Raw genomic sequence first — 24647 nt, forward strand, 5'->3', positions numbered from 1 at the left:
ATAGATATTGTATAATAAAAGAATTAATCCACTAAGAAGATTTCACAACCCTAGATGCATCAAACAGCAGAGCTGCCAAATATGTCCAGAAATAATTGATAGAACTTAAAGGAAATATCTGCAAACCTGCAATTATAGTTGGAGATTTCAACATCCTCTATTGACAATTGATAGAACATATAAACAGAAAATCAAGAGGGATATAGAAGAACCAAATAACAAAATTAACCAACAGCATGTAATTGACACTGATAGGGTATTCCATTCAACAAAGCTGAATATACATTCTTTTCAAATGTCCACTGGACTTTTACCAAATAGATCATAACCTGGCCATAAAACAAATCTCAGCAAATTTAAAAATTATAGAGTATTTCAGTGACTACATAGAAGCCAGCTGAAATCCATTATAGAAAATAACAGGAAAATCTCCAAACACAGTGCATTTCTAAATAATTCATGGGCCAAAAAGGGAATCTCAAGGTAAATTTTAAAGTTAAATGGATTTAAGATAAAAATATAAAAGCCTAAAATTTGTGTAGCAAACTCAACAGCAGAAAAAGAAAAACAAACAAACAAAACAAAAAATTCAATTTAAAAACTGGCAAGGGCTTGGATAGCCATTTCTCAAAGAAGATATACAAATAGCCAACAACCATATAAAAAGATGCTTAGTATCAGTAATCACTGTGCTCAGTCATTAAGTTGTGTCCAACTCTGTTACAGCCTGTGAGGCTCCTCTGTCCATGAGATTCTCCAGGCAAGAATACTGTAGTGGGTTGCCATTTCCTTCTCCAGGAGATCTTCCCAACCTAGGGATCAAACCTACGTCTCCAGCTTGGCAGCCAGATTCTTTACCACTGTACTACCTAGAAAGCTTCACATTAAAACACAAGAAGATACTGCTTCATACCCCTTAAGATGGCTATTATCAAACAAATAGAAAATAACAATTCCTGGCAAGGTTGTAAAGAAATTGGAATGCCTGTGCATTGCTGGTGGGAATGTAAATGGTGCAGCTGCTATGGAAAGTGGTATGGTTGTTCCTCAAGAAACTGAACATAGATTTACCATATAATCCAGTAATTTTACTTTTGGGTATATACCCAAAATAAGTAGAAGTATGAACTCCAAGTGATGGGACCAGATGCCATGATCTTAGTTTTTTGAAAGTTGAGTTTTAAGCCAGCTTTTTCACTCTCCTCTTTCACATTCATCAAGAGGCTCTTTAGTTCCTCTTTGCTTTCTGCCATTAGGGTAGTGTCATCTGCATATCTGAGGTTATTGATATTTCTCAACACAATCTTGATTCCAGCTTGAGCTTCATCCAGCCCAGCATTTCACATGATGTACTCTGCATATAACTTAAATAAGCAGGGGGACAATGCTAATGGTAGAAAGGGAAGAGGAACTAATGAGCTTCTTGATGAAGGTGAAAGAGTAGAGTGAAAAAACTGGCTTAAAACTCAACATTCAAAAAGTGAAGATCATGGCATCCAGTCCCATCACTTCATGGCAAATAAATGAGGGGAAAATGGAAACAGTGACCAACTTTATTTTCTTGGGCTCCATAATCACTGCAGACAGTGACTGCAGCCATGAAATTAAAAGACTCTTGCTCCTTGGAAGAAAAACTATGACAAACCTAGATAGTGCATTAAAAAAGCAGAGACATCACTTTGCCAACAAAGGTCTATGTAGACAAAGCTATGGTTTTCCCAGTAGTCATCTACAGTTGTGAGAGTTGGACCATAAAGAAGGCTGAGCACTGAAGAATTGATGCTTTTGAACTGTGGTGCTGGAGAAGACTCTTGAGAGTCCCTTGAACAGCAAGGAGATCATCAAACCAGTCAATCCTAAAGGAAATCAGTCCTGAATGTTCATTGGAAGGACTGGTGCTGAAGCTAAAGCTCTAATACATTGGCCACCTGATGTTAAGAGCCTTCTCATTGGAAAAGACTAATGCTGGCAAAGATTGAGGCCAGCAGGAGGAGGGGATGACAGAAGATGAGATGGTTGGATGGTATCACCGATTCAATGGACATGAATTTGAGCAAACTCTGGGAGACTGTGATGGACAAGGAAGCCTGGTGTGCTGCAGTCCTCACAAAGACTCATACACAACTGAGCAACTTAACAATAATGGACCCCAGAAGATATTTGTATACTATGTTCATACCTGCATTATTTATAATAGCCAAAATATGGGAGCAATTCATGTGTTCATCTCCAGATGAATGGATTAGTAAATTGTGGTATGTAGAGTATTATTCAACTTTTAAAGGGAAGAACTTTCTGGCACTTGCTACAACATGGATGAACCTTGAAGACATTATGCTAAGCTAAATAAGCCAGTCAGAAAAGGACAAATATTGTACAATTCTACCTATATGAAGTATTCTGAATAGTTAAATTCATGGAGACAGAAGGTAGAATGGTGATTTTCAGGGACTGTGGGGAATGAGCAATTAAGAGTTATTATTTTTTGGGTACAGAGTTTCAGTTTGGGAAAAAGAAAAAGTTCTAGAGGTAGATGGTGGTGGTGGTTGCAGAACAATATAAATAATGCCATGGAATTTTAGTCCTAGAAATGGGTAAAATGGTAAATTTTATGAAATGTACATTTTATCACAACTACAAAAATGTGGGACATAGCTAAAGTAGTGATGAGAGGAAATTTTATAGCACCAATTGCACACATTAGAAAAGACGAATATCTCAAATCATTAATGTGAGAGTCCACTTCAGCAGTACAGAAAAAGAGCAAAATAATCCCAGAGCATGCAGAAGGGGACAAGTAATAAAGATAAAAGCAGGAATCAATGAAATTGAAGAAGAAAAAAATGAGATATTTAACAAAGCAAAGAGCTAGTTCTTTGAAGAGTTCAATATTATTGACAGTTAAGGCTGACAAAGGAAAAAGAAAGACTCAGATTACCAATATGAAGAATGAAACATAGTATATCACTACCAACTTGCCCAAATATATATCAAGTACTCTATTTGAGACATATTAAATTTCACATAAATCTTGGAACTCCCAAGTTATCAAGTAGGCACTGGGATTTAGGTATCTTGGTGTACAGGAACTCTCGTTGAAACCTGCCTTAGTGGGTCAAAAAAGGGTTTTGGAAATTTACCAATGCATCTTTCATCTGAGAACAGACAGACCTGATTAAACTATTATGTGGAATACATTGGACATCCGGTCTTAGTATATTTCATCCCATGAACGTATTTAAGTCATAACAAGAAATACAATGAGAGGGTATCAGTTTCCTTATATATTTTTTATTATGTCATGAACATTGCTGCATGATTGCCACTTTATAATAGCTCCATTAGAGAATCAGCCACCTCTACATCTCAAGTGATGTCATTGTTGTCATTGGATATAAATGAAGGAAGGTCACTCATAGAAGGAAGGACTTATAAGGTTGTGTCTATTAGCTTAATTGCTAGTGAACTTCATTTATCCACCTCCTTGCAAGATAGCTAGGGGCTGGGTGATTGATCGGGTAGTATGTTCTCCGGTGCTGCTCGGACTTTTGAAACCTGAAGCAGAAAATCTTCATCATTGAAATTCAGAGAAATTAGAGTGGGTGATAGCTGGTTGCTGCATACTGTCTAGTGGAAAATGGAGATTTTGTTGAAAAAAATCTCTCAAGCTGATATCTAGGTTCTGAACATTTCACTCCCTGATTACAAAAAGAACCTACTATATAATTATAGACCCAAGAGGGAGAAAGTAGTTTCTACTAATTTTTGGCTACAATTTCCACTAAAACAACAGGGAGACACCATCATGTATGTCATTTAAAGTCACAGGAATATCTGCAATTACACAGAACAATGTTTCTATTAATAAAAAATTGGGCAATTTTAGGTCTCCACTAGAAAGTACGTTTTTAAAAGATTTATCAAAGTTTAAAACAATAATACAAATAAAACAGAATATTTAAAAGTTGAAAATTGTCATCATTATTTCAGATCAGTGAGAGAGATGAAATTATCTGAAATCTCGGCAAGCTTTCTGTATCTGGTTTAATAATGAATGGCTGTAGTTGACAACTTGAGCCGTATTCAGTTGATATATTCTTTTTAATCCCTTTTTCTGTTCGACAGTTCTAACTTAAATTTTAATCATCAGGAATGGACAGCAGTGTCCAGTGTATGTTCAATGCTTCTAGAGATTCAGATTTAAAATGGACCTAAAGTTTATAAACATATTTTTCAGTGGCTACATACATTGTAATAATGCTTCAAAAGCTGAAAAGTTAAATGTCTCAGCATTTAATGGTAAGATAATGGTAAACAAAAGATAATGGTAAACAGGTCTTTATCTACTCTTTCATTCATCTCTGGAACGCATTCTTTCAGGTTTTGATTACATATGCCCACATTATACACCTACAGTTTCACTCTCCAGCAGGTAAAAAAATCCATCAGGTGTTATGAAAGAGTGAAACTTTGCAGTCAAGCAATCTGCAATATGCTTTAGTTTTCTTTTGAAACTTTACTGTTTTATCTTTAGCTTGAAAAGTTGTAGTATATTAACCTGGTGTCATAGAGTCAGACTTCAAGTTTCTGCCCATTTCAATGAGAAATACAATTTAAGTAAATACTTAAAATCTTGGGAATGATCCGACATTATCAGAAATGTTTCACCTAATGGCTCATTTCACTCATTTGCATGTCTCTATAACAATGTGCATTCTTATGCACATTTATTTTCATAGCATATTAAGAATACTACTCGATTTGATCATATTCACAATTATCCTCTTTTCTTTCTGACCCTGAATTCAGATCAGGAGTGGACTCTGGAGCTGGAATGCCTGAATTTGAATCACAGCTCAGTTAGTTACTAGCTGTATGACAGTGAACAGCTTACTTAACCTCTCCGTTTCTTCATTGATAAACTGAAGATCATACTAGATAATGACAATTTCGTAGGTCATAACTGAAGTGAGTGAAAGTTGCTCAGTCGTGTCCAACTCTTTGTGACCCCATGGACTATACATACAGTCCATGGAATTCTCCAGGCCAGGATACTGGAGTGGATAGTCTATCCCTTCACCAGGGAATCCTCCCAACCCGGGGATTGAATCTAGGTCTCCCACACTGTAGGTGGTTTCTTTACCAGCTGAGCCACAAGGGAAGCCCAAGAATACTGGAGTGGGTAGCCTATATCTTCTCCAGTGGATCTTCCCAGCCCAGGAATCGAACCAGGGTCTTCTGCATTGCAGGCAGATTCTTTACCAACTGAGCTGTCAGAGAAGCCCATTCATAGGTCATAGTGGTCATTAAGTGAGCTAATTTATCTAAAGGTTTTACAGCAATGCTTGATATATAATAAGTATTGAGTCCATGTTATTTGTTATTACATATGAATAACAGGAAACCTAAGAATGTATAGAAATATCAGAGATTTTATCTAGTTGCAGTATGTGCAGTACATGTGGTTGTAATTATTTTTCTGAGTGATTATTCTTTATTAGTCAGAACTTTCTGTCATGAAATGAAAGAAGAAAACATTGAACATGGCTTGAATTGAGAAAAGGAATACATTGATTCACATAAACTGAGAAATCCTAGAGGAAATTTCTCAGCTTGGCTGAATTAAGAATTTAGACAATGTTATCAATAATAAATCAACCTATTTTTCTCTCGCTCTTCAATCTCTTGGTTCTACTTCTTGCAATTTAGCTTTATTCTCAAGAAAGAAGTGGCTTTCAGCTACCCTGTGCTTTTAGTTCTTAACTATTACAATCTCAAAGAAGACTTTCGCTCTCACAGCATCCTTATGGATCCCCATGTAAAATAAACACATAAAATGGTTTATGGGAAAATCAATCTCTAGTTAATTGCCACTTTCACCTTCTCTCTAAAAGCATTTCTCCTGATTCCTGAACAAAATCTCAGGCTTGTTTCATATCTTTCAGTTAATAACAAATAGTTTTCTTTCTTAATGTTAAAAAACCCAGGCTAATATTAAAACTTCAATGTTTCATCCACTTCGTTTCATCCCCAGACTCTCCCCTCTTCAGACTGGAAATTCTACAATGGGAACACACAGGTAGTATTGGTTTCCTCACCTTTTTCTGTTCTTTCTTCTTTACTCCGGTCCCACTCACTATGCTTCTTTTAAATCTCTAGTGTTGGAATAGGGAATTAGGAGAAGAAAGGACAGAAAAGATTTGCTCATATGATGCGGTCATTATCTGGCATCGGTGCCGTCTGGGACTGGCAGGTATCCAAAGGCTTACTCTTCTATTGGGATGACCAAAACATTAGTTCAGTTTTTTCCGTAAGTTTCCTCTGTTGTAGTGCTTCATTGTCTTTAACTTCATTCAAAATAATTTTGTTAGATTGTATCGTGGCCATTCAAGATGGAAGAAAACAGTAACGTTTTTGGTATATTATGCTTTATTATTTTAAGAAAGGTAAAAATGGAACTAAAATGCAAAAAAAAAAAAAAAAAAAAAAAAACCCAGAAAGAAAATGGTGGTGCTTTTGACTGGGAGTCCTTTAAAACATGCAAGTCTGTCTGTCTTCCACAGCGGCCTCACATCTTGCCCCCAGACTCTGGAAATCCAGGACACTTGTGCTGTGGCTCTTTCGGCTGGGCTTGGGAATAAGCCTCACTACAGGCAGAATGAATTATCCATTTACTATGAGTTTGTCTTGCCAGGCTTGCCTGATGCCCTGGTGCTGTCTTGAGTAGAGGAACTTTTCTAATTTATGATTTGTCTTGGTAGATGTGTGTGGCTCTTCCATAAAGTACATTTTTCAACTTAGCTTCATCAATAATATAGGTGGTATTTTGGGTTTTGATTTTATTATTTGTTTTATTTCTCACATTGTTCAGAATCTAGGTAGGAAAAGTATTTTCTCTATTAGAGGGAAGGAAAACTCTTCAATGATCTATAGACCACCTTACTGAGAAACACTAATCTATTGGGGAAAATATAAATTAAAATGGAGAAGTCCTAGGACATGGCACCTGCTTTCAAATTTTTAGTTTAATTAGAAAGTTAGATAAGTAAAACAAAATATACAGTTCAGAGAATTTGCCCCAAGTTAGAGTCAGAGCTTGAATTTGAACCCAGTTCTCTCTGATTCTGACATCTTGATCCTTCATAAGACCTTACTCTGACTTTTAGAAGCTTAGAGCTTAACAGAGCACCCGGTACTCAATCTTCATTTCAAGATAATAAGAAAAACCTTACTTCTATCAAGTGTTTTTATGTAATAAATATTATGATAGAAAGTCTTTCTCGAATGCCAGTGTCATTACTTGGCAATGACAGAGTGACTGTCTTGGTCAGTTCAGGCTGCTGTAACAAAGTACCATACACCTAGTGACTTATTAATGACAAGCATTTATTTCTAACAGTTTTGGAGGCTGGAAGTCTGAAATCAGGATGCCTGCATGGTCAGGTTCTAGTGTGGAATCATGGTCAGGATTGCAAATGGCTGATCACTTCTTGTATTCTCACATGAAGAAAAGAGAGTGAGCTAGTTCTCTGGCCTTTTCTTTTAAAGGCACTAGTCTCATTCATGATGCCTCTACCCTCATGACCTCACCAAGGCCCCACCCCCAAATAGCATCACATTTAAGATATATCAACTTAACAATTGGGGGGACACAAACTTTTAGTCTATAATAACATCCTGAGTATAAGTGCATGAATCAGCATGATTATTAAAGCTTATCTCTGGCACCCAACCAGTTTAGTCACTCTCTACTTGTATATACTGACCATGTGTGTGTGCTCACCAAAAACCAATGCATTTTTCATATATTCTGAAACATCAGAAAACAATTCAAAATCCTAAAACCCCAGTTTCTGAGATTTCAAAAGGTTTATTATTACTATACTTTGTTATGTATTTAAAGAAGTATAACATTCAATTTCACAAAACTGACATTTGTATTCTGATTTTATTTTAAAAGTGATTTTTTAAATATATCCACTCATTTGATACTTATAATGATGTTATGGAATAGATTATCATCATTATTATCAACATTGTAATTGTCATTATATTATAAGGAACCTAAGGCTCAGAGTTATAAAATAGCTTGCCAAGTTAGCAGCTGGCTGGGCTCCCTTCTGATTGTAAATCTTTTTATTCTACTTCAGTGCTTCGGATACTGCCAGCAGTCACTCTAGCTTTTCTTTGGCTAGTTCTTCCAGAATGATGGATATCTTCAAAAAGTTGCCAGCATGACTGCAAGGGCTGATTATTAGCTGGCTAGAAATAAAACATGTATCAGACACTGTGGTAAAGTACATTTACACTGGCATTGTTTTTAATTATGAAAAGCTGGTATGATAGGTACTTTTTTGAAATATTAAATCATGTTTTGTTTCTCTATTTATAAAAGAAAATAGAAAAGAATGAGCACTATTTATGTTTTAGACTTTGTATTTTCCTCTCCTCATTCCGAGAAAGCAACCAGAACCTTGTAATCCCTTCCTTTGAATATAATTTCTAAGCAAAACATAATTGCTGATAGAAAAATCACTTTTTATAGCCTTTTTAGAAGCTTAAATTCCTGGCAGGTATCGTGAGAAAGACAAAAGAGAAGCCAGTCTTTTCCAGGGTGAGAAGTAGATAAAAGCAGAAAGGGTATGACAATCTGCTAATTTGTGGTATATTTGGAATGTGAGGTCTGATCCATTGAAAATGCCCATGGAAAAAAAGCCTATTTCAAGGGAATGATTACTTGATAAGGGGTCAGAAGGCTGGACCTTAGACATTATGGCTGAAACATAGGCAAACATTCTAGTGCCTGACAGTACTACAAAAGCTCCAGAGCCACAGGGCTTTGAAATTTAGTATAGGATGAATGTTAGGTGTATCAACTCTTCAGGAATGTCTCAAAGGCAGGCAAAGCCTCTGTGGACATATGGGTTTACAGAAGCCTCCATTTGTATGAAGGCAGAGAGAGAAAGGATTCACCAAAAATTGCTTTTCTAGACAGATACTAACTGGAAACTGGGAGTCAGATTTAATTTTACTTAAAAATAATAAAGCTTATACATGCATATGTGTGAAATGGAATTGGGTAGTTGAGATGAGCTTGGCAAATGTGGATCATTTCTGACATTGATTGATGGGTATATTGGGGCCCATGATGCTATCCTCTTTTTGTTAAAAAAAAAATATAATAAAGCATTTTTAAAAAGTCAACAAGGTAATAATTCTTGCACTCCTGTTTATAGAAAAAGATTCATCTTGGTAATGCTGTAAAGAGTCTAAGTACAAAATAAAGGGAGTAGTTCAGTAGCAATGCCTGCCATGGGCTTAGAATGGAGAGTGGACAGTATACATGATCTTCATTTTCCATTCTTGATTAATATTCTCCAATGATTATGTTTGATACAGATTCACCAAAAATCACAATATTCTATTTTAGTCATCTTCACACAGAAATACAACAAATATGTCATGCTTTTGTGGGGATGGGTTAATAATTTGAATCGACAGCCATGTCTTTTATTATAAGTGAGGTTATTGTCCAATGTTTAATTCTATAGTCTTTTAAACCAAAACCTGAAAGAAATGTTTCTGCTTGCTTAAGTTCCTGGGGAAGCTCTACTAGGAACAGATATGGAATTTAACTAGAGTCCCTGATCCACTAAAGCTGCTAGATCCAGATAATCTTGCTGGCTTTGGTCTACCAGACTAGAAGATGATGAAATAAAACCCAGCCTGTATCCTCACCTTGGATTTCATTTCCAAGCTCAGAAAGAAAAAAAAAAACCTAGTATCCAACTCCTCCCCCACCATCAGCCAGGATGCCCAGCATCAGTTCAGATTCCTACCCTTCCTAGAGCCCTGGAGCTGTCAGGCTCCCTGAGGCTCCCCAGTGCAGTCTCCAGCTTCTTTCCAGTTATGGGGTAAGACCTGCAGCTCAGCAGGCCTGTAAGCCTGAGCTAGCAAAGCTCCTTCTTCCAGACTGTATTGCTAACACTTAGATACCCGAGATGAGCAAAGTCCAACAGAGAGAAGTCAGAACACCACCGGTGAGGCCTGGAGCACATCTCTATGGACGGCTGGCTCTCCTGCTGCCCGGGGTGGGGGGGAGGGGGGGAGCTGTGCTCCTGGGAAACAATCATGACTGGGGTTTCCTGTCTCTCAGAGCTGAGGGTGGAGTATCAAAACCTGCAGCACAGAGAGCAAGCCTGCAATGCTCAATTGCCTCCGACTCTTTGCGACCCCTCCAGGCTCCTCTGTTCAGGGGATTCTCCAGGCTAGAATACTGGAGTAGGTTGCCATTTACTTATCTAGGAGATCTTCCCAGCCCAGGATTTGAACCGAAAGCTCCTGCATCTCCTGCATTGCAGGCGAATTACTTTACTGCTGAGCCACCCGGGAAGGTTTCAAAGACCTCCCCCAAAATTTCAAAAGGATGTACGGGAAGAAAATGTTACAACTTTTATTTATATTCATCTTTATTTAATGGGCTGAAAAGAAAGTACACTTACAAATGTATGTGATTAACTGGAATCTCCACTTGGTGCATGTGCCACTTAGGTATAAGCTGTACCCTGAGGGGACAGTATAAATTTCACACCTCAAAGGGGTTGACAACTGCACCCCCACACTTCCATTCAAGTACATTGCACCCTGGTGTGGTTTACGTAAGCGTGGCTATGTGTATTTATGAATTTGGTATCATGAAGCATAGACTATATAATGCTTAAATTGTAATGACATAAGGTGTGACTGTATAGATCTATCTTATGCAGGTTTTATTTTCATTTTGTGCAACATAGTCCCCTTATTATCTTTTGGCAAAGAACCTAAAAGAGTAACAGTTTTCTTTCACTAAATGACAAGTGTTCCAAATTCACTGACCTTTTCTGTGATGACAAGTAGCTGTCGATAGAATGCCATGTAACAGAGATCCTTAAAAAAGATAAAGACACATTGTCTTCTTTCAAGGTAGAGGTGACATTCTAACAATGAGTGAGAAAATGATTGTTTTTGCTTTGCTTTTAATCCTTCTCTGGGAAAAGAACATTGAAAAATGAATGTTTGGAAGTGTTTATATTATTGTCAAAAATGATGTGTCTCAGGTATAGGCTTATCATGTCTTACATTTAATAATAATTGAAGCAGAATTCTCTAACATGTTTTAAGAGCTTTGAAATAAAGAGTTTCAGTGGTTTCTTAAACCACTTGATAAAAATATTAAAATCCATTCTGATTCATCCTAAAAAGAAAATCTGATTTTGACATCAGGAAAAGGGAGAATTTATTGACTGTTTACAATGCAAATGAACAAGAAATTTTTAAAATGAAGCTAAGAAATTAATACTGTGATTTAGAAAGTGCAGCCAATGATGCACTCCTCCTCTTTTGGATGCACAGATCTTTTGAGGAATACCTTGCAGCAATATTTTTATGGTCATCAAAACCAAGTATGAAAAAATAAATACAACTAGACCTTAAATTTCTGCAACATAAAGCATTAAACCCCAATTTTTATTTAATTAATGAGGCATATTCCCTTCATATCACAATACTCAAAGTGTTATTAATAATTTAGTGAGCATGTAAATACAGATTCTTGTTTAATTAATACATATACTTTAAATATTTCTAGTTAACTTGATTGCATTCTTTGTATAATGTCTATTTTTGTAAATTGTTTGCAGTGTGCACAATACCTAGCACTTGCATGCGTGCATGCTAAGTCACTTCAGTCGTGTCCAACTCTTTGCAACGCTATGGACTGTAGCCCCCCAGGCTCCTCTGTCCATGGGATTTTCCAGGCAAGAATTCTGGAGTAGGTTGCTATACCCTCCTCTGGGGATTTTCCCAACCTAGGGGATGAACCTGTGTTTCTCTTACAGCTCCTGCATTGACAGGTAGGTTCTGTACCACTAGTGCCACCTGGGAAGCCCTGCAGAATACCTAGTACTATATTACAAATATGTATACACACATACATGGGCTTCCCAGGTGGCGTTAGTGGTAAAGACCCCACCTGCCAATGCAGGAGACATAAGAGACTGGGGTTCAATCCCTGGGTCAGGAAGATCCCCTGGAGGAGGGCATGGCAGTCCACTCCAGTATTCTTGCCAGGAGATTTCCATGGACACAGGAGTATGGTAGGCTAGAGTTTTGTAGTGTTGGAAAGAGCTGGACACAACTGAAGCAACTTAGCATGAATACACACACACGTGTGTGTGTGTGTGTGTGTGTGTGTGTGTGTGTGTGTAGAGAGAGAGAGAGAGAGGGAGCCAAAAAATGTGAAAAAAATGTTCCTAGGTCACACGCGTGAGATCCAAAATATCTGGCCAGAGCTTTTGAACCACAGCTTAAAACAGAGACTCCAAGGATGGTTCATCTCCATAACCCTAGGGTTAAATTCAAAACTTGGCTTCTAACAGTAAGTGATGAATGAAAAATTTAGTATGACTAGAGGTTTGAATTGTTCTCAGATAATAATCGGCATCCATGAGTTCTTTCAAAAATGTTTTAATCCAACCAGGTACACACAGAGCAGTGAAATAAAATTGCAAAATGTTTACCTTTGTAAAATGGTTTCTATTTCTGTCATACCTGAGAAAATGTGCCCGATGTTTCTTCCATTAACCACTAGATGGCAATAGCTCTGCATTCCTCTCCGTCTCACTTTCCAGGCATCCTAGAGGTCTTGAAGTTGGCACTTGGAATAAATGTTATCTCTGCAGATATTTGCCAAGAAAGGGCATATCTGCTTTAGGAACTCTGAGATTGATATTATTAATGCAAGTGCATTTCCGTGCTTGTTTTTTGTTGCATATGTCTATGGCTCCTGCAATAGTTATCCACCAATTTTATTATCTTGGGGCTGTAAATTATTATAGCAAAATCAATAAAGAATTTATTTTAAGACATATGAGTCCATAAAGGTCTACACATGGAAAGTTTAAGGTAGCTGCAGTGCTTTCATACAGCATTCTGATACTCTCCGCTCTCCCCTTCTTCCTCCTGACCTCTTGGCTTTGGAATTACTGAATGGCATCTCATGTTTTTGCACAGCTATCAACATAAAGGCAGCAGAAGTGGGAGTTCTGCTCTTGCTTCTCTTCCTGGCTCTTGTTGTGTGTTCACAAATAAGTCACCTAACTGTGACTGAGAGCTGTCCGGTTCCTCTTCCAAGGAACAGATCTACAAAGAGCACCTGCAAAATGCATGAGGTTTTGGACCGAAAAATGACACAACTGGAGACAGGATAATGGCTGGGCAGCGTGAAACACTCTTTGGCTCAATATCTTGAGGAGAGTGATACTGTGCCATTTTATTTTGAAATAGAAACAAAATGCAAATAAATACTTTCATGGGCATTTTGTTTGAGTTTACTTCTGTAGCCATAGCAGGGTAGTGAAAAACAAAATGCCCAGAGTCTAGAGTTGGTGTGATCACTAACTTGTTGTTGATTTTGTTCAGTCACCCAGTCGTGTCTGACTCTTTGTGACCCCATGAACTGCAGCACACCAGGCCTCCCTGTTCCTCACCACCTCCCAGAGTTTGCCCAAATTCATGTTCATTGCATCAGTGATGCCGTCCAGCCATCTCATCCTCTGATGCCCTCTTCTCCTTTTGCCCTCAATCACCGATCACTAACTAGTTTGATCTAAAGCGCTTAGAGATGAGACATAATAATATCCCTTAAGATATCTTTGTTTTCTATGACTTTAAAAACTATTAGCTCTAAATGACTCAAAAAATTGGAGAAAAGGATCAAATTAGATTTTTAAAAAACCTCTTGACCTTTGAGTTTGTGTCTTTTTGTTTCTTAAATAGTTTTAGCTCTGACAGGTTCAAAAATGCAATTTGATTTTAGCATCTTTCTATGTCCTGAAAAACTGCATCCTGTCCCCCTCCAATTTCTAAAGCTTTCTGAGGGCAATATTTAAAAAGAGAGTGAAAGCGTGCTGAAATGCACACACCCTGACTGTTTATTTCATTAAATTAATAAATATGAGTGAAGAAAAAACAAAAGGCCACAGTTTTCTGTAATTTATTTAAGGCATATTTGGCTGTTTTATATGAAATAGGCTCCAGGAGTTGGTGAAGGACAGGGAAGCCTGGCATTATGCAGTCCATGGGGTTGCAAACAGCTGGACACAACTGAGTGACTGAACTGACTGAGCCGACATGGAATAGAGTATAAGTGACTAATCTCCCTCAAGCTTTCTGCACTTACTTAACTTAAATACCATCTCAATATAATTCTAATGGGTTTCTTTCAGAGAGAATACTGAAGGATTATTTTGGGTTTTAATCTTCTCTTGGCTACCTACAAGCAATTGATAAATGTGCTATCTCAAAAAAAGAAAGAAAAAAATCCAAACATTTATTCATTCAACAAACTCACACAGAGCAATCCAGCTATTGTGTTGCCATGGAACTGTCTAGAGCCGGAAGGAAGCAAAGGGCAAAGGGGTCTTTTTCTTGTGCCTTTGTTTTCAGGAGGATATTTTTTCTGGTTATCTCCCTCACTTTCCTCACACCTCTTTGGGCAGAATTAGGCCCCATACCTCCTTTAGACTCACCCATGGGAAAAGTGTATGGGGAAAACATTTTATAAGAGAAAACATTTGAACTTGGTCTTGAGAAAAACTGTGGTCTTGATATAATATCATACAGAAAATAGAAATGCATATCTATCATTTTCTTTCCAGTGAGTAATTTATGATCCTCAAAATACATTGGAAAATTCCCTTTCATGCTACTACCTAGGTTTCTCTGATGCTTTTAGAGTCAGAGAAAGAAAGCAAGTTATTTCAACTGAGAAATCACCCACTGGGCCAAAGCAACGTTTCTGATGTTATAAAGGAAGATAGGAGCGCAAGAAAACAGGGAATCAAGTAGAAGCTGAAATTTTTGAAAAATCAATTGCTGTTAAAGAAAGATCAGTCAAGAAAGGAAACAGTAGCAGTAGATCTAAAGGTTAGCCATTGATAGCTCAATCCACGCGCTCCTTAAACACAACACCAAGACAGGTGGTAAATGGTGGTGATAGAGAGTGCTTAAACTCTATTGAAGAACTGATTTCATCTTACCACTAAGGAATTTAATTTCCACTTCAGAGAGAACTAGAAAGCTCATTATTCCATAAATAAATATCTAGGATATTATGTAGTGCTAACTAGGGAAGTAAAGCTAAAGAATATTTCATGTGAATTTTGGAAGATTCCCAACTGTATGGGCCCCATGAGCTTTAACCTAGATACGTGAGTTTAATTCTTAAACTCTGCCAGTTAATAGCTAGAGTACCTTGATAAGTCACTTATTTTTAAGAGACTTCTTGTCCTGAGTTGTAAAATGGTGCTGCGAGCCGCCACGCAGTGCAGGGCAAGGCGTTAGAGGGGTCGTCTGGGCCTGCAGAATCCTGTTGCTGGAGCTACAACAGCGCTGCAGGAAGCGGGACTGCAGTTGTACGCAGTGAAGGGGCCACGCACTGAAGAAGCTGCAGACACCGCGGGAGCCCAAGAGTGGAGCGCTCTGCAACCTGAAAAAGGATCCCCTTCCTCTGCCACTGGTCATCTCCCCCGAACTCTCTGTTGACAAACCTTAGCATTGTTCTTTATCTCAAAGAAGAGAGAATTTAAACCACAACTTCATTTCACAGATCAGGTGATGAAGCGTAGATTTGTAGTTGATAGGCCACCAAATGATCAAGGCACACTGGCTAACTTAGCTTCCTCTCTGGGGGTGCATCAGTGCAGACTCATTCCCCGATTTTATCCAGAGGACTCAGTAAGTATGAATGGCCAATCAGAGCTAGGCCGGCTAGCTTCCGGGGAAGGGCCATGTAAGGATGCTGACTGCATTAGGCAAAGCAGTCATATATCCTAGCTCCCTCACCTTCTCATGAAGAAGAAATTGTAATCTTGTCAAAGTCTAGGCCACAGATTCAACCTCAGTTGCTAGTGGGCAGGAATACTGTGAGAAAAATATTAGGAATCAACATTATACTGTTTTTCCTTCACCTTTTCTCTTCTACATTGCTCTTGGTAGGAACTCTGTTATTTCTAATTTTTTCCATAAAACCACATCCTGGTCAATGTATTAGGTCCCTTATACCATGTCGTTGGTCATTGGGTGGTTAATACTCCAAAATTCGAATTTAGGCTGATTGGACACAAAGGGCTGCAGACCTCTAACTCAGTTTTGTCAATATTTTGCATTAAGAGTTATTAGTTGCATACCCCAAAATAACAAACTCATATTTGTTTCCCATTGGCTTGTTCTCTGTGTCCCTCTCCCTGTAGAATTTTCAGGGATGAGTTGTGATTTGCAGAACAGGATTCAGGCATTCCTACATTTTCATCATTGGAAGTTGCTTAGTTGTGTCCGATGCTTTGCGACCCCATGGACTGTCCATGGAATTCTCCAGGCCAGAATACTGGAATGGGTAGCCTTTCCCTTCTCCAGGGGATCTTCCCAACCCAGAGATCAAACCCAGGTCTCCTGCATTTCAGGTGGATTCTTTATCAGCTGATCCACCAGGGAAGCCCTACGTTTTCATAATCACCTTCAAAATTCCAGCTTAATTTCTAACAACTGTCATCTTGTTTTTGCAACCAAATGCCTAAAGTAGTTGACATTTTTAAAATACTTCTTATTCTTACAATCATAAACACAGAAGTATTTAAGTAGCAATTTATAGTCTTCAACAGAAATATTTGTATCACAACTTCATAAACAACTTCACATGTTTCCCTAGATCATCTTTACAACTTTTTAATGACATTGTTTTTACTTTTTTTCGTACCGAGGAAAACTGAAGTTAAGAGGCTAAATACGTTTCTCAGAATCATTTTATTTATTTATTTTTTTTTTTCAGAATCATTTTAAAAAGGCAGAGTTGGTTTCTAGGCACAGGTGTCCTGATTCTTTTTTTTTTTTAATTTTTTATTTATTTATTTATTTTTTCCATTTATTTTTATTAGTTGGAGGCTAATTAGTTTACAATATTGTAGTGTTTTTTGCGATACATTGACATGAATCAGTCATGGATTTACATGTATTCCCCATCCCGATCCCCCCTCCCACCTCCCTCTCCACCCGATTTCAAATCAATCGAAATTAATGTTAAAATTCCTGGCACTCTTCTTTGCAGAATAATAGATATCTACAAATGTTGACTTTACAAGTCCTTGGGCTTTCCTGGTGACTCAGACGGTAAAGAATCTGCCTGCAATGCAGGTAGACCTGGGTTTCATCCCTGGGTCAGAAGATCCCCTGGAAAAGGAAATGGCAACCTACTCCAGTATTCTTGCCTGGAGAATTCTGTGGACAAAGGAACCTGGTGGGCTACAGTCCATGGGGTCACAAAGAGTTGGACATGACTGAGTGCCTAAGCACAGCACAGCCCTCTATTCAGTGCTAGCTGCTTCCTTTGTGCAGGAAGTAGGTCCTGTTAAGGCAGCTTACTTTCAGCTCCCATTGCTATGGTAATACTAATTATTTAACATCTTGTTCTAAAGGCCAAGCTCCCAGTGGAGATTATACACAGGGCTCCTGCTATAATGAGCATGGCTTCTGGTGGTGGAAAGAAATACATTTTGATCTGTTCCTACAGTATTACAAAGTTGTTTTGCCATTTGTAATTTTTGTTTATTGGGAAACAAGATAAATTCACCCCAGTATGTGCTCATGCTGTTTAAACCTCCGCACTTGTTTTTAAAGTTCTCAGGAAATGTAACTCTTAAAAAATAGCATTTAGGATAGCAGGGTTGATTGTTATAGATAGACTCAGATAGTAAAAAGCATAGGATATCTGATGCTTTTAAAAGAAGGTTTTTTTCAAAATACTGTCGGGGATTAAGAGCTTTTGAACAAGCAGTGTTCAACCACTGTTATTGCCAGACCACACAAACAGTCCCTGTTCATTCAGGATATTTGGCCCACAAAAATGCACTTCCCTGGTAATGTAGGAAACTTGATTAGTGGTTCTATAGAGAAATAGAAAATAAGGAGGCAAGATGCTCATTTCTTCCTCTCTGTTATCTCTGTCATGGTGGAGCACCCTCAGAAGTAAATGTGCTCTTGGATTCTGGTAACACTTCTTTCCTTTTGTTCTCTAACATTCGAGGAGATACGTGGTTTCTACTAATTTCTGGGAAATATTCCTTCTTCTTCTTTATTCTTCCAGGACCCCTCCTCATTTTTCCTCTTCTAACTTTCCACTGCTAGGGTAATCAATCTGAGTGCAGGTTAGTTGCTCAATTGTGTCTGACTCTTTGCGACCCCATGGTTCCCTCCAGGTTCCTCTGTCAATGGGATTCTCCAGGCAAGAATACTGGAGTGGGTTGCCATTTCCTTCTCCAGGGGATTTTCCTGACCCAGGCATTGAACCCAGGTCTCCTGCATTGCAGGCAGATTCTTTACCATCTGGGCCACCAGGGAAGCCCAGGATAATCAATTCCTTCTTTCAGAGCCCCCAAAAAGATTTGTTTTTCTGATTGAACCTAAATGATAGAGGAAATAAATCAGTATGTTGATTTTAAACTGTGTCAAGATCTTTAAAGAAGATAAAAGGTAAAATGGGGTTCTTCAGATCTTGTTATGAAAGCCTTCTTAAAAGTGATATGAGCTACAGTCTAAAGTATGAGAAAAAGGTAGTGGTAAGGACACCTGAAGGAAGTGTGTTTCTTGTGGATAATAACTAGTCATAGTTTGGTTTAGAGAAACGGCAGTGGGGATGAAGTGGGTGGATTCAAGATGCATTTTCAAATACAATACAAAAAGAATCGTTCATGGAGAAATAAAAATTGGAGTAAGAGCAATAAAAGATGATGGGGTAGGCTGAATATGCATGCATGCTAAGTCGCTTCATTCATGTCCCACTCTTTGAGACCCTATGGACTGTAGCTCACCAGGTCCCTCTCTCTGTCCATGGGATTCTCCAGGCAAGAATACTGGAGTGGGTTGCCATGCCCTCCTCCAAGGGATCTTCCTGACCCAGGGGGTTGCACCCATTTCTCTTCTATCTCCTGCACTGGCAGGTGGATTCTTTATCACTATCACCACCTGGGAAGCCTGGTAGGCTGAATAATAGCCCCCAAACACAATCAGTTTCTAATCCTTAGAACCTGTGAAGGTTGCTTTACTTGACAGAAGAGACTGCAAATGTTATTAATTTTAGCATCTTGAGGTGGAGAAGATTAGGCTGAATTGCCTGGGTGGGGCCTAAATGGAATCACATGTGTCCTTGTCAGAGGGAGATTTGATCGGGTAGAGAAGGCAACCACGTGACAGAAGCCGGGGGAGGCAGAGGCAGGCAGAAGGCGCCAAACACGCATTCAAGATGGAGGACGGGTCCCAAGCCGGAGAATGAAGGCAGGTGCTAGCAGCTGGAAAAGGAAAGGAAAGGAATTTCTCCCTTAGAGACCCTGGAAGAAATGCAGCCCTGCCGACACCTTGATTGTGGCTCAGCAAAATCCATCTTGGACTTCTGGCTTTTAGAACGATAAGACAATTAATTTGTGTTGTTTTAAGCCACCACATTTGTGGCAATTTGTCAGAGCAGCCCTAGGAAGCCAACACAGATGACTCCCAGAATTTCATTTTGAGCAACAAGGTAAGTGTGATATCATTTAATAAAACTGAGAAATGTTGGGAAACGAGCAAGCAGTTCTGAAGAATGGAAAGTATCAAGAAATATCAAGAGATCATTTTGAACTTGCAAGTCTTTTGATCTATGAGTCACCCAAATTATAAATGATTTGTTGGCTGTTCAATATTTTCTACTTGGAATTGACCGAATTTCCTGGGTTGACTGTGGGTTTTCTGCACATTTGGGAAATATTCAACCTTATTTCTTCAAATATTTATTCTGCTCTATTATCTCTCTTCTCCTTTGCTGGGACTCCCATTCCAATATGTGAGACTTCTTGATATTATTTGACAAACCACTGAAGCCCTGTTATTTTTTTTCCATTAAAAAAATCTGTGTCTGAGTTTGGAAATTTATATTTACCTGTCTTCAATTTCACGGATACTTTTCTTCTGAAAATCCTTACTTTAATTTCAGATATTTTAGTTTTCAGCTCTTGGATAGCCATTTGGTTCAATTTTAGTTTCCATATATTTTCTGAAATATATGTTCACTAATATCCATTTTTCCTATTAACCATTTAATATAATATTCAGTTTAATTATTAGCTAATTCCAATATCTGTGTATGTTCTCATTGGCTAATTTTTATTTTGGATATAGGGATCAGTTTCCTGCCTCTTTTCATTTCTAATAATTTTATTGTACACCAAATAATATTTTGTAGAGTTTGGATTCTGTAACATTCCTCTGAAAAATGTTAGTTTTATTTTAGCAGGCAATTAAGTTGCTGGTGAACCAACTTGATTCTAATTTGGTTGATTTTGTTTTTAGTTTTGTTAGAGTGACTGTAGTTGCATTTTCACTCTCAATTCAGGGCATAGATTTTAGCCCTGGGAATGATCTCTCCTACTGTTAGATGTGGTCCTTCTGAAGCACCAGTTACAAACCTGAGACTTAATTCCCCTAATTAGGTGGGATTTGAATTCCAAACTGTGTGTCCTCAACATTAGGCAGCTACTAACATTCCTGTTCAGTGTTTCAGCCTTCCAACTGTTGTTTTCTGCTAAGTTCACTAGAATCTCACTGTACACAGGTGCAGTTAAGTTTTGGAAGAGTTCACACAGATTGGGGGCCGCACCTTCTGTGGTTTCATCCTTTCCTGCACTTATCCATCCTCATCAGTTTCTAGCAGCCCTGATCTTTGACCTCAGAATTCTCCTTTTGGCTTGAACTCTATCTCCTAGGCACAGGGCAAACTGAGGAGTGTTATCGTGTGAAAAGCCAGTTAACTGTGGGTCTCACCCAATGTGTCTCAGTTTTGGAAAGTACAATATCAGCTCAGTTTCTGCCTGTTTTCAGTTGATATGAAGAGACATAGAAATAGACATAGATATATTTGTCCAAAGTTTATAATTGTTACTGGCAGGAGACTTAGTCCAATATAAACTGCCGTACTAGCAGAATCCTGACAGTTGAATTGTTGAATCTTGATTTCAGAAAGGAATTCTGGAGCTAATATAAAAATTCATATTTTTCAATAGAAACAATCTAGTAAAATTTCACATTTGAGGAACCTATTTACCCATACTACCCCCAGACTATCTGATTCAAATAAATCAACTTCTGAAGGTGTTCTTAGTTGTTAAAGCTCCTCAGGTGATTAAAATGTGCACTTAGAGTTGAGAATCTCTGATCTTGAAGATCAAAGTGGTAAGAGAAGAACTAGATTCAGATTTGAGCTTTAGTATCATTCAGTGAAGGACCAACCAGAGGAAAGTAGTATGAAAGCCAAGAGAGAAGAGTTTTTCTAATCAGGGAGAGATCATCAGATGTGTTAAATGCTGCTCAGAGTTTAAGTTGACAGAAAAGCATTAATATTTTGCAACATGGTATTTGTTGGTGATTAACATGTCAAATCAAATGCAAGAGTTTTAATATTGTGATCAGAGTAGATGAGCAGGGTTGGGATATACATACCATTAATATGTCTCAGATGTGGATACAAAGAAAACTTTCTGTAACTGCTCTCATCTAGATGTCTTCTATTGTTGCATAGTCATGAAAGAAAAATTTAAACTGCCCACCATAGCTCTATCTCTTCCAGTTTGGAAGTCTCTTTCAAGTCAAGTCAGCCTCTTTGAAATCCTTTGTCATGACCATAAATTGAATCAACTCTGTCCTTTTCCCTCTGTCTTTTCATGTATGTGTAGTAGGGGCTGGAGAGACATTAAGTTTCTGGGTTGCATGTGTGCTATCTGGGATATTAGGGTTACAGAATGATGGATTTCCTACGAGTCTTTATTGGCTTCCTTATATGCATCCAGCACCAACCAAGTCGCTGGATAAGATATTATGCTTGTCAGGTTCCTGTTCTTGTATCTGCTTCTGAAGTCTGGGGTCACAACTAAAATCTCTGACCTTAAAGTCTCCTAAATTTATATTCCCTCCTCCAGGCTTCAATACACTTTCTTCATCATTCCCCATTGTACATCTGAAACAAGGCTAAAGTTTTAAAATAAGGACTTATTAAAGATCAAACCTATGGTAATGATAAAGGGAATATAGTAAGTAATATGTAAGTTGTTAGCCCGTAGAAAAATACTAAAGCATGTTTAAGTTAGAAGCCCCAATTCAAGAGATCAAACTTAGATATCCATTAGAAGTTATTCCTCTTTTCTTTGTTCTGCCTTGTTAATTCATCATTTCCTGGTGTTTTCCTGGAAACTGCTTGTTCCAAAGATGACTGATGCTGATAATATCTTGGCCTTTTAGGGAGATCACCTCTTCATACAGTCTATCAGAATGTAATAGTTAAAATAGAATATAGTAATTCCAACACCCACAAAAGATGAACACTAAGCAAGTGGCTCATTTCCTTAAATTTCAAACACAAAAATATTAAAGCATTAAATTAAAAAATGAGAACAAAGTGATTTACATATGAAGAACTTGAATATATGTTTAAAGGCAAAAGATAATTTTTTGTTGGAAATACAAACAAGATGAGAGAATACGCAAAAATAATTTGAATAATTCATTAGTTTGAGAACATAATGCACATTTTTTCCCCAAGGATTCAGAGAATGTAAAAATTGTATCTTGCTTAAAGGAAACACATAGAGAATCTGGGACTCAAACTAAGTGACCTGACTCAGTATTCACTGTTACTGGATGTGTACTTCTTGTTCCTATTTGTGAGGGCTCTATTTGCAGGTAAACTTTTATAAGGCTGATAGATGTGGGTGCTCCAGGTGCTAACTATGGAGCTTAGAGAAACAATACAAGCTGTAGTTAACTACATGGCCCAAGGTCTACACATGAGAAAACTTCTAAAGTATGCATCTAGGGGTTAAGTGAATGACTGAAATAAAAAAGCAAGAAGAGAAACAAGTTCAGATAATTATAAGGAATTGATATTATCTAGGAAGTTACTACCAAAAATGTAGTAGCATCATCATTATCTAGGAGCATGTTAGAAATTCAAACTCTCAGACCTTATCACAGACTGAATCAGAATTTGCCTTTAAGTAAGACCTCTAGATGATTTGAAGGCACAGAGTTTCACAACTGGTCTAGGATATAGCTGAAAACAAAGCAAAGCTAATTTATGTAGAGTCTAGGGTTATAATTTCAATTCTTCATTATAAATCTAGCTTGAATAAGATTATGATATCAAGGAGTGGGAAATAGAGCCAGAGAGGGAAATTTTGTTTATTTTGAATATTTAAAAAAAATGCAATAATTTGGCCTCAGTGTGGCATGTAATGGTACAAGGTCAGAGGAAGTTATGGTAAATGTCTATTGAGGGAATGCAAGTCACATAGGAATGAATTTACATTGATTCCTGTTATGGAAGGTTCGATCTGAAATACTTTTCCTCTGATGAGAGTTAATTCTTCTCCTTTGTTAAGCTGAAAGGAAATGAAACTCACTGATTTGCCAAGGTCCAGGAATAGCAGTGATAGATCAAAATAAACATTAAATACTAGTTCAAATATTTGTGGGTAGTGAGGATTGAAAGCACACTTGGTTGATTAGCTAGTGATAAAATCTCTTAAATCCTGAGTTTTATCACACCTAATAAATGAGACCAAAATGAACTGAGTCTAATATGACAGCTCCTAAAATCTTACCTTCAAAACAAAAGTCAGTGTTAAACATCAAAGTTAAATTGAAACTTGAAGTTGCTTCTGCCTACATAGCTTTGCATAGTCTGACAATTTTCTTCCTCTGAATTGGCCTTGGTAAAAATGTATTTGCTTATAATTATGGTTTCTTGATTTCATATATTCTTTCAGTTCAGTTCAGTCACTCAGTCCTGTCTGACTCTTTGAGACCCCAGGGACTGCAGCATGCCGGTCTTCCCTATCCATCACCAACTCCCAGAGCCTACTCAAACTCATGTCCATTGCATTGGTGATGCCATCCAGCCATCTCATCCTCTGTTATCCACTTCTCCTCCCATCTTCAATCTTTCCAAGCATCAGGGTCTTTTCAAATGAGTCAGTTATTGGCATCAGATGGACAAAATATTGGAGTTTCAGCTTCAGCATCAGTCCTTCCAATGAATATTCAGGACTGATTTCCTTTAGGATGGACTGGTTGGATCTCCTTGCAGTCCAAGGGAGCACCACTATTCAAAAGCATCAGTTTTTCAAGGCTCAGGTTTTGTTATAGTCCAACTCTCACATCCATACATGACTACTGGAAAAATCATAGCTTTGACTAGATGGACTTTTGTTGGTAAAGTAATGTCTCTGCTTTTTAATATGCTGTCTAGGTTACTCATGACTTTTCTTCAAAGGAGCAAGCGTCTTTTAATTTCATGGCTGCAGTCACCATCTGCAGTGATTTTGGAGCCCAAGAAAATAAAGTCTGACACTGTTTCCCCATCTATTTGCCATGAAGTGATGGGACTGGATGCCATGATCTTAGTTTTCTGTATGTTGAGTTTTAAGCCAACTTTTTCATTCTTCTCTTTCACTTTCATCAAGAGGATCTTTAGTTCTTCGCTTTCTGCCATAAGGGTGGTGTCATCTGCATATCTGAGGTTATTGATATTTCTC

General features: G+C 37.9%; 1 pseudogene; it reads left to right on the top strand.

Moving 5' to 3' along the window:
• Positions 1 to 15654: 15654 nt before the first annotated feature.
• LOC110142743 (WD repeat domain phosphoinositide-interacting protein 3 pseudogene) overlaps positions 15655 to 24647 on the top strand; it is a 45093-nt pseudogene continuing 36100 nt past the window's right edge.

Source organism: Odocoileus virginianus, chromosome 31 (assembly GCF_023699985.2).
Source record: "Odocoileus virginianus isolate 20LAN1187 ecotype Illinois chromosome 31, Ovbor_1.2, whole genome shotgun sequence".
Lineage (NCBI taxonomy): Eukaryota > Metazoa > Chordata > Mammalia > Artiodactyla > Cervidae > Odocoileus > Odocoileus virginianus.